Consider the following 12,012-nt stretch of genomic DNA (forward strand, 5'->3'; position numbering starts at 1 on the left):
AAATCAAAATGGGTGCACCGACCCAATAAAAAATCCATCTCTTGCAAATGACCCAGCCCAACTCGATTCAACAATCCTGATGGACCGGGCCATTTAAATCGAAATAGAAATCAAATTTTCAAAGAAGAAAAATAGTTTACAAAGGGAAAGTATTTTCCAGAAAAAATATTTTCCAAAAGAAGTGTTTCCAAAAAAAATATTATTCTCTAAAAAAAATGTTTTCTAAGAAAAAATGTTTTCCAAAAAAATTTTCCAAGAGAAGATACTTTCCAAATAAAAACTATTTTCCAGAGAAAAAATATTTTCCAGAAGAAAATATTTTCCAAAAGAAAAGAAAAAGAAGGAAAAATAATTTGCAAAAGATCTATTTTTGCATGAAAAGTTTTTATGGACCTTGGAAAACTACCAAAAAATGTTGCAAAAAAAAAATCAGATTTGTGAAATAAAAACATTATTTTCCAATATTTTTCAAGAGTGCAACATAATTATTTTTCTTCTGAATAATCATTGAATGGATGAATTTTTTAATGGATTGGTGCACAAAATTCAATAAAATCTCAGGGTTCATTTAAAATGTTATCAAGGGGGTGACACTGAAATTGGTTAAATTCACCTTCAAAGAGGTTTAAGGGTTATCATTGTATCTAAGCTCAATCGTCTATCGTCTAGTTAGGGCTGTAAATCCGGTCAGTTAGAGTAAACGTCAATATCAAATCAACAGTCAGAAATGACCTCAAAATTTCTCAACATCGTCGAGTTGTTCTTTGAAGATCATAGTGCTTCAATCCTACCGGTTATAAGCAATATCTCAGTCCTCAGTTCTAATCAAGCCCGTTTTGGGTAGTCTTGAGTTTTCATGGGTCCTTTGGGTTAGCTCGAGTCTTTTTTTCTAGCAAGGTCATGTCTTCCTTAGATTGAGCCTACTCTTTCTTATTGAGTCAAGTTAGTTCGTCGAGTTTATAGAGGTGTCTGTCGCCCATCTGAATTGATCGTACAAAAGAAATTTTTGAATATCTCGAGCGCATTAACGAATTAACTAATAATCTAGATTCAAAGACAAGAAGATAAGAGTCGGGCTCAAGAAAGCAAAGGTCATTGACCTCGGAACAGAAATAAATTCCTAAAGAGATTCAAATAGAAACCATCTTATCTCTAGAGGAACACAAGGGGATAATGAATTTTTTCAGAAATTTCAAAAGACTTGTTCGTGTGATCATATGAGGGTATGTTAGGTACAAGCTTGAGTGTTGTTCAACATGGACTAGATACTCGTCTATATCAATGGAATCAAAGAAGATGTTATAAAATGTACCAGTACTATCCTCACTACATCTTGAGTTGCAAATCACATATTATCAATCGATATGGGGATACCTTTTGAATTGATTTCTGATAATGGGTCGTGCTTCGAAGCATAAATCATTACTCTGTGATCAAAGTTGAAGATCCGGCATCACACATTATCTCTCTACCGTCCTCAGATTAATGAAAAGGTTGAAGCAGCTAGTAAAAAATCTCAAAACAATCATCAAGACAATGCGTCAATCACACCAGGATTAGTTAGAGAAGTTACCATTCACACTAGGGGCACATCATACTTCAATACAGTCTTCCACTGGAGCTATTCCCTACTTTCTAGTGTATGATATGGAAATAATCTTACCAGTTGAAATGTGAATTCCGTCTCTCAAGGTCTTGTTGGAAAATCATTTGTTAGAAACAGATTGGGTTCGTCAGCAGTATGAAGAATTAAACTTGATCGAAGAAAACGAGTTAAAGCCCTGTACCACGTGCAAGCTTATCTAAGAAGAGTCACCCGTGCATTTGACAAAAAGTTCAAAGCTCATCATTTACAAGTCAAAGATTTAACTATCAGACTTCAAAGAAAATTGAACACTCCTCCTCGATTATAGGAGAAAGTCTAAATTGGAAAAATTCATTCATTAAGGAAATACTGTCTGGAAAAGTCGTCAGACTTCAAGATCATGATGGAGGTGAACTACCAGAACCAACCAACATTGACCAAATCAAACGGTACTACATTTAAGGAGGCCATCTTTGACCGAATCAATTCTCCTGTTACCCAGTTCAATATATCATTTCTCAACCCCTTTGCAACCTTTTTCAAAAAGAAAAATTATGCCTTGTATTTCTTAGCCCGATCACCTAACCTAAGGGAGGGAAGTTTCGAACTACGTTTTGGTCTGATCCCAAAATTCTGGGGTACGTAGGCAACCTGAGAAGTTACTTCAGGCCCGACCACATCAATAAAAAAAATCTATTTCCCCACATAATAAGAAATGAAAAAATTCAAAAGAAAAAGAAATCCAAAATGGGGAAGAAAATTTAAGGAAAAAGAAAACAATTGAAAAGGAAATGCCACACAAGGGGAATTTGGGTTTTTGAGCCTCAAAATCCCTTTCTTTTTATACCCAGTCCCAAGCCTACCCATGAAAGTCCTCCTAAGTATCGTGCGAGAAGTCAAGGAAGATAGCAAAGCATGATCAGACAGCAACTCCAGAAGTGCAGAGAAAAAAAAAATAAAAAGATAAAAAATGATGAAGCCTGCTAAGTTGAAAATCCGAAAAGGACGACTTAGGCAAAAATTAAGGCAAGCTCGCAATGTTGAAAATCTGAAAGGACAACTTTGGCAACAATTAGAGCAAAGAAAAAAAAAAGCTCGCTAGATCGAAAACCTGAAAAGGCGATCTAGGCAAAAGCTAGAGCAAGCTCGATAGATTGAAAACCTGAAAAGACGATCTAGGTAAAAGTTAGAGCAATAAAGAAAAATAGAAGAAAATCCCAAGCTGAGAGCGGTCCGAGTTGAAACATCAGAAGTCCGAATAATCAAGTTCAATACTTAACTTAAATCAGGCATAGACTCAGAAGCCACAAGTATCTTGTCTACGATCGATTTGAAAATTCTTACTTCCCCAAGTGAACCAAGGGGGATAAGGGTGAATTCTATGATGAAACTCGAAAGGAAATAATTTTGTACTCTTGAGCCTGACTCAAAAACCTTCAATAAAATTAATCAAAATTAAAAGTTGAGTCTTTATTGCGCTTATGGTAATCAATTATTTCAAACCTTCATACAAGGGGCATTTTCTTTTCTTCTTTAATGTAACTTTTCCCCCTTATACTGGGGCATTTTTTTATTTTTGCATGATGTGTTCAATTATCTTCAATGCCAAGTACATTGTCAAACTAGGGGCATTTTGTCTTCGAGCAATGTTAATCCTAAAAAAATAATGAGAACCCCAAATTTAAGGTAACCCTCTTGATAACAGTTTTTCAAAAAACTCTTGAGGTTTGAAAGAAATAAAAATTCAGGTTTTAAAACTTTTGATAAATCCTTGAGGTTCAAACAAAAGCATTTCGGATCTCACATAGGAGATATAACATTCTTTCAGTCTCTAGATTCTTTTCCAGATTCAATCATTCTTGGAATCAATCATTTCTCTTCCAGATTCATTATCTTCCAGATTTATTCGTTCTCCGGTTCGTTCTAATCAGTTTTCTCCAAAATTTATTCATTCCTCTACCAGTTTTGCTCAGTTGCCACCAAGGGTTATCTTGGATTTTGCTCAGTTGCCGCCAAGGGTTATCTTGGATTTTGCTCAGTCTCCGCCAAGGGTTATCTTGGATTTTGCTCAGTTTCCGCCAAGGGTTATCTTGGATTTTGCTCAGTCTCCGCCAAGGGTTATCTTGGATTTTGCTCAGTCTCCGCCAAGGGTTATCTTGGATTTTGCTCAGTTGCCGCCAAGGGTTATCTTGGATTTTGCTCAGTCTCCGCCAAGGGTTATCTTGGATTTTGCTCAGTTTCCGCCAAGGGTTATCTTGGATTTTGCTCAGTCTCCGCCGAGGGTTTTCTCGGAACTATGCTCAGTTACCGCCGAGGGTTTTTCTCAGAACTATGCTCAGATACCGCCAAGGGTTTTCTTGGAATTATGCTCAGTTGCCGCCGAGGGCTTTCTTGGAATTATGCTCAGATACCGCTAAGGGTTTTCTTGGAATTATGCTCAGATGCCGTCGAGGGTTTTCTTAGAATTATGCTTAGATACCACCGAGGGTTTTCTCGGAACTATGCTCAGATGCCGCCGAGGGTTTTCTCGGAACTATGCTCAGATACCGCCAAGGGTTTGCTTGGAATTATGCTCAGATACCGCCAAGGATTTTCTTAGAATTATGTTCAGATGCCGCCGAGGGTTTTCTCGGAACTATGCTCAGATACCGCCAAGGGTTTTCTTGGAATTATGCTCAGATGCCGCCGAGGGTTTTCTCGGAACTATGCTCAGATGCCGCCAAGGGTTTTCTTGGAATTATGCTCAGATACCGCCGAGGGTTTTCTCGGAATTATGCTCAGATACCGCCAAGGGTTTTCTTGGAACTATGCTCAGATACCGCCAAGGGTTTTCTTGGAATTATGCTCAGATACCGCCAAGGGTTTTCTTGGAATTATGCTCAGATGCCGCCGAGGGTTTTCTCGGAATTATGCTCAGATACCGCCAAGGGTTTTCTTGGAATTATGCTCAGATGTCGCCGAGGGTTTTCTCGGAACTATGCTCAGATACCGCCAAGGGTTTTCTTGGAATTATGCTCAGATACCGCCAAGGGTTTTCTTGGAATTATGTTCAGATGCCGTCGAGGGTTTTCTCGGAACTATGCTCAGATACCGCCAAGGGTTTTCTTGTAATTATGCTCAGATACCGCCAAGGGTTTTCTTGGAATTATGCTCAGATGCCGTCGAGGGTTTTCTCGGAACTATGCTCAGATGCCGCCAAGGGTTTTCTTGGAATTATGCTCAGATGTCCGCCGAGGGTTTTCTCGGAACTATGCTCAGACGCCGCCAAGGGTTTTCTTGGAATTATGCTCAGATGCCGCCGAGGGTTTTCTCGGAACTATGCTCAGATGCCACCGATGGCTTTCTCGGAACTATGCTCAGATACCGCCAAGGGTTTTCTTGGAATTATGCTCAGTTTATATTTACTTCATGCTCAGATTTGACTCATTTCCAACTCAAACTCTTTGAAATCTATCTCAGATTTTGAGCCCACACACTTGCACAGTTGTTATATCAGTCAAGGAGAATTTTTTTTTTTTTCAAGGATCTGACACTGCCAGTGAGAGCTCGCGCTCAAGGACCTGACATTTTTTTAAGTTCGAGGAGAGTTTTATGCTCAATGATCCGAATACCCCGACGAATTGTTAAATCAGACTGCAAAATGAACTGTCACTAGCTTTGGCATTCGGATATTGCACTAATCTACCAAGCTAGATTTGCTATCTAGTTTGCTTCAACCCTCTGCCAAAGATGGGCATCTGTAGACACCCCATTTTTTGCATCCGCCTGATTAATCAAGTCGTCAACCCGATCGCAAGGGTTCCCAATGATGGATGTCTATTCCAATACTTTATTTTGTTACCAGATATGTTTCAGAAATCCGGATGAGGTATCTCGAACTGACAAAACTTAGAAACCACGCTACGCTAGGAAAATACGACCCCAGAAACATAGAAATCATCATCTTGCAAACCAAAAAGAAGCTTCACGATAAAAATCACTAAAAATGATTAAATTACCAAAATACCCCTAACCTCAAAACAACCTTAGAGCCTACATTACGCTTAGGAAAATCCGTTCAAACACATAAAACAACAAATCGAAATCAAGTAAACGACTTCGCCAATTTTCACAAAATTTGACAAAATTACGAAAATACCCCTCATAAAGTTCACGATCATTTCATACAAAAAACTTCATAAATGACAAAAACCAACATTCCCATTGAATTCCTTACGAAAAAACTGATTCCAAAAAATCCTGGAACATTGAAAAATGACTTAAAACGTAAAAAATCCTCTCCAAGGGCAAAACGGTAATTTCACAATTTTCATAATTAAAAAATTCGAAATTAATAAATAAAACATTAAATAATTAAAGTGAAACATTAATGAAATTAATTTAAAAAGTTGAACCTAAAAAATCGATTAATTGGACTCTTAGGCAAAATTATTGAGGGTTCGTGGGATATTTCTTTAAAGACCCCTCCATTTGGGGGTCCAAAGAATTAAAGATATAATAGAAGGGGGTTCTCCAAAAATTAAAAGTAAATCAAGCAAGACTGAAGTCAAGGTATTAAAGTCAATCAAGTGAGACTGAAGTCAAAATTAAAGTCAATCAAGCAAGACTGAAGTCAAGGTACTAATCGAGTCAATCTCATAAGACTAAGGTCAAAACCCTAATCTAAATTAATCAAGTCAATCTCATAAGACTAAGGTCAAAACCCTAAATCAAAACCCTAATCTAAATTAATCAAGTCAATCTCATAAGACTAAGGTCAAAACCCTAAATCCAAACCCTAATCTAAAACTAATCAAGTCAATCTCATAAGACTAAAGTCAAAACCCTAAAACCCTAAAGACTAAGTCAAAACCCTAATTGAAACCCTAAAAGAAACCCTAATCAAACCCTAAATGCTTCTAAAAACTTTATAAATAGGAGCCTCCACACCCTATTTTCGTATCAAAGAAGAAACCCTATAAAAAGTAGGTGAAGAAGCCTCCACAACCTCCCCAAAACCCTAATTTTGGAGTCCCAACTCCTTCCCTAACACCCCTACTCCGATTTTAGCCTAAAAAACACCCAAAAACCTTTCAAAAACACCCAAAAATCCATCATAAATTCAAAGCATCCATATCCAAGAAGAGACATCTTACCTCGGAGATCAGAAATCAGATCCGGAGACAAAGCGAAGCAAGGAGTACGGTACAAGGAACTGCTTTTCAGATCTGAGGGAATAATACTTTTGCAGATCGAAGGTAAGGTTTTTTATTATTTTTTAAATCTAGGTTTTATCATTAGCGATGTAGTTATATTTGGTATAAGTAGAGACCGTCATTGGCCGGGCGGGGTTGGTGCCTAACACCTTCCAACCTCGTAACATGATCTCCGGATTCAGATTTCTATAGTAGATTAGTTCTTGTTTATCCATTGTAGGGTCAGTTTGGTTCCTAGACCATAATAACTAGGTGGCGACTCCCAAACCTCAAGGGTCAAAAGCGGATCCGTACACCCCGCGGATCGAGGGCGCTTTCAGACCATTAGACGCTTGAACATAAACATTTTTTTTAAATATTACATGAGTGGAGAATTGCACAAAAGGGATGTCTACTAAACAACCAAGCACAAACCTACACTGAATTGGCAAATAATTAAATTTCAAACTGTAATCTTCCTCTCCTATTCTGAAAATGATCAAGAACATCAATAAACAACTATACATTAAAATGACTTCAAAATTAAGATCTTACATGTCCCCTGCCCTAGCATGTTCAACAATCTCATGACGGAGGTTAACATCCAATGATCGAGGAAGAAGGAACCCGTGGTTATCTCTTTTGAGGTCTCTTGCATTCTGACCCTCTGAACAGGCAGCATTCAAGCTATAACACAAAACAACCAATATTATTAAAATATAAAATCAAGAAGAACCGGCAGTCCAATTCAAATTAACAAATAGAAATAACACCTTGTGTACTTAAATTGCTGATCTACATTCTTTAAAAGGCTTTAACAATGAAAACACTTGAAAATCCCTTCAACAATGAAGTCTTATAAGAAAATCAATCAAATAGGGGTTTGGAGATATGGAATTTTCTTTTCTTCTTCAGTAAAAACTTATTTATGATATAGTCAAACTTAAGTTTAGGTTGAATGCAGACTTACTGTTTTGTGTGTTAGCTAAGACCAGTGAAGATATGATTTCCTGACCAGAGACACAAGGTTTGAGGAAAAAATTACAAGTAACAGATATATGAGTAATAATTTCCAAGCATTGCAACAAATACAATGTTTTGCATATTTTGATAGGTTGGATTCAACGTATTGTCTATGTTATTGAGGACATCTCTTATCATGCTCAACCAACATGAACTATCCATTGATGCCAACAATTCAAATAAGACACACAAAATAGTTGAAGAAGACTCCATTATAATACCACTCTCAATCCCCAAATAGCCCAAAACAAAATGTTGCATTGTAACAGGTAGAAATCAAGCTTCAAATATAAACAGAGAATGAACAAGAGATGAAATAAAATGAAAACATATATATCTAACAGTCTAATTTCTCCGTACCTTCGTTTCTCTCACAATTTGGAGTAAAGAAAATTGGAGAAAAGTAATCAAACCATTTAATCGGTTATTCGATCCCTGACTCTACATATCGTTTGTCTTTTGTAGTCGATCTTCAGACGCCCCTCATTCACGTCTTGATCGATCGAAAATGCTTCAATTTTCAGAGCCAGATCTACTGATATCTAGGGTTTGGAAAGAAGTTCTGGAAACAAATCTGATAACTAGTGTTCGAAAGAAATTCTCGATCGAGATCGATCGATCAAATAGAGTGAGAGATGAGATTTATCGATGGAAATAGATCGAGAGAGAGAGAAAGAGAGAGAGAGAGAGGTGGAGAGGTCGATCGATCAAGAGAGGGACTGAGAGAAAGAGATGGAGAGGTCGAGACAGAGAGAAAGAGCAATGTCAATCGAAAGAGAGAGACTGTGAGAGAGAGATGTGGAGAGGTCGATCGATGACTGTGAGAAAGATAGAGAGAAAGAGAGACAGTAGAGAGAGACATAGAATAGGAGAAAGAGATGAGATCGAGAGAGTGACAGTGAGATCGAGCGTGAGATTGGAAATGTGATTCGAAGGCAGCGAAATTTGGGTATCAAAATTTGACGGGCCAGGCCCAACAATTTTTTGGATTAAAATTAGGGATTTTCACGTAGTGTATATGATTGATTAACTAATTGATAGATGGATAGAAAGAACCTATGTTATCCATTATTTAATAAACTAGTTGTTATTACTTGAATATTGATTTCTTATGGATAGAGAGAAGAAGTTTGAAAAAAAATCCTGACTTTCAAATCGAATGTAATAGGAAAAAATATTACCTAAAAAAATGGTTGAGGCATGCACAAAGCACTGTCCTAAAACGAAATTCGCCCATGCTACGATACCACAGTCTTTAGGCGTTCGTTCTTCAGGATACAATAACCCACGTATCCAAAATGGTACTCTAAATTGAAATTGTAACTTCAAACTCAACGATGTTGTGTGCTTTCACAACGAAAAATAAAAATGTACTGATAGTCAAAAATATATAAAATAAAAGATCAGAGATCAAGTGTTTTAAATTGACTAAACATTGGAAATAAAAAAAGAGAAAGTGACTATTTAGAATAGTCACAAACCTCTTTGAATGTGTTGGTTCAAAATTTTTAAATTAAAAGTGGGCTTTAAAAATTAAAACAAAAAATGGGCCTTTGACGCACCCACGTGAGGTGTAAATCAGAGATTTTTCGGACCGATGGATCCAAATCCCAATTGGAACCTTGGATTTTTCTCTTGGGCCCCCGTGTGAGCGCGTGAGCTCGCTCATTACTTTTATCCACTTTAAAGTTATTAAAAGTACAACTATTTAAGAATTACAAATCAATTCTTCTTCTAGTCGATGTGAGACTAAAATTACTTAAAGCAAACATAAAACTATCAAATAAACTTAAAGCAATAAAGTAAAAAACATAAAACATAAAGCAAATATAGGATTGAAATATCCTATGATTAATAGATTGATTTACCATATGGTTTAACCTATTTAAATATTAAAGGATTTTCACATTCAACCTTCTAAATTCTAACACTAGTGACTTTATCCTTGTGTAATGGTCACTTCACGTAAAATGTGATAGATGGGGAATGAAAATAATAAAGCAAATATACACATACCTTGAGTAATCATCAGTGAAGGTAACAATATATTTGTTGTCTCCATGTGTTTGATTCTTAAGGTACTATGAATTAGATGTAAGATGGTAGAAATTCTCTCAATAGATTTAAATGATTTTCTAGTTATTTTAAATTGAACACATATTTGACATTTAATTTTTTATTATAAATTACATTTAAGAATAAGTCTTAGATTAGTCATACATTTAATTGAACTATAATTAACATGTCTTAATCTTCCATCCCATAAACATTAAGAATCAACAATATAAACAATATAATGATTTTTATAATCTAAATTTAGGTGAATCATGCTTTTACAAAAATATCCATGACCTACAAATACAACATTCTTGGACAAGGTAAGCCTATCCAATTAGTATACTAATTTGAAACGAAACTTATTAAGTAGGTTTCCTAAAATAAGATTTTTGAATATTTGGAACATAGAAGGTGTTAACAAGATAGATAGTTTTCTTAAAAGTAAATTTAAATTTTATAGACCTAAATCCGAGGATGTTGGAAAGAGCATTGTGGCCATCTTCACTTTTGCACTTTCTCCAGAGACTCCTATCATTATAGAAATGTTCTATTGCGTCAGTGTCAACCCAATAACCATTATTGTTTGACACAACATTTGTAAGTGGACGAGCATAAGAAGTTGTTGTAACCATTGCATCATCAATCACTATCGTATTTGCTTCTTTCTTGAATTACTTCTTTTGAAGTCGGCATTCTCATGCATAATAACTAGACTTATTGCAGTAGAAATACTTGATGTTCTTGATCTTGTTCTTGTCAATTTTCTTCTTGAAAAAATAGGTCTTCTTAGGATTTATCCTCGAATTTGTCTTCTTAGGCCTATCACCCTCATCCATATTCACTTTGATTTTTTTTGTTTGGTCATCTTTATACTCCTTATTATAGGCATCTTCTTCTATGCGAAGGTGATGTTGTAGAGATTTCAAAGTATACTTTTATCTCCTTATGTTTTATTTTTTTCTTATAACATTTGCAAGATTATGGAAGCTTTAAAATAATAACTCCCACTTGAAAGTATTTTAGAAGATCATTTCGGTAATCTTAAGATTTCCAACGATCAATTGCAATTCATATACTTGGGATAAAATCGGTTTGTCGTTAAACATCTTAAAATCAAAATAATTACTAATTAAAATTTTTTGGTTACTTGTCTATTTTATATTGTACTTATTTTCCAAAAATTTTCATAGTTCCTTGGCTAAGTTGATAATGCGGTAAATATGATCAGTCAAGTTGAAGAATGCATTGAGAATATGATTTTTACATAAGAAGTCATTCATTTTTTATTTTTTACGTCTCATTTTTAGTTCAGTATTGTCTTTTAGAATAGTATCGGGAATGAGTTCCAAATCATCTTTTATAATGTAGGCAATGCTCAAAATATTGAGGAAGAACAATATTTTATGTTGCATTGAGTGAAGTATTGTCCATCAAAACAGTCAAGACGAGATAAATTTTGGTTTATGACTTGGAGATAATGAAATGTTGAAGCTTCCATCTAACATAATATTTGACTAAAATACTTGCAAAATTATGTAAAAATACGGTGAAATTCAATGAAGGAGGAATAAAAAACTTCTAGCCTTGAATAAGATTTGATATCTTTTAAACAAATATTCTCCCGTACTGGTTAGAACCACGATACACAAAGGGTCAAGAACAAGTATTTTCAGGATACAAATAAGTCTACACTCAACTCGTGAAATCGGATTATGTACGATCTAATTTAATATAGAACACTTAGAAATAATTGGGAATTGGAGATGTCAAGCTCTTAAGCTTAGAAAAATGAAAGCACATAAATTTTCAATAAAGAAATATGATTTTTAGTTGACTTTTTATAGTAATTTTATGTATCTGTTGATCAAGAGTCATAATTCAATATCTCTTGGTTTATGAGATGTTGAAACATGTTTGATCTTATATCTAATTATCAAGATCGTACCTTGTTGAAGGTATGTATCTCATGCTTTATAATCAACACATATTGGTTGAATTTATATGATCTAATGATTCCAATCGCATTCAATTAGTCACCACTTGATCTAACGGATCCGATCGTCCTTGATCGAGTACCAATCATGAATCAACACATCTGATCGGGTACTAAGTTGATCCAATGCACCCATTTGTTCTCGATCGGGTACTAATTTAATCGATGTGTACGTGGAA

Source organism: Akebia trifoliata, chromosome 3, assembly GCF_017979445.1.
Source record: "Akebia trifoliata isolate Shusen 1 chromosome 3, ASM1797944v1, whole genome shotgun sequence".
Taxonomy (NCBI): Eukaryota; Viridiplantae; Streptophyta; class Magnoliopsida; order Ranunculales; family Lardizabalaceae; genus Akebia; species Akebia trifoliata.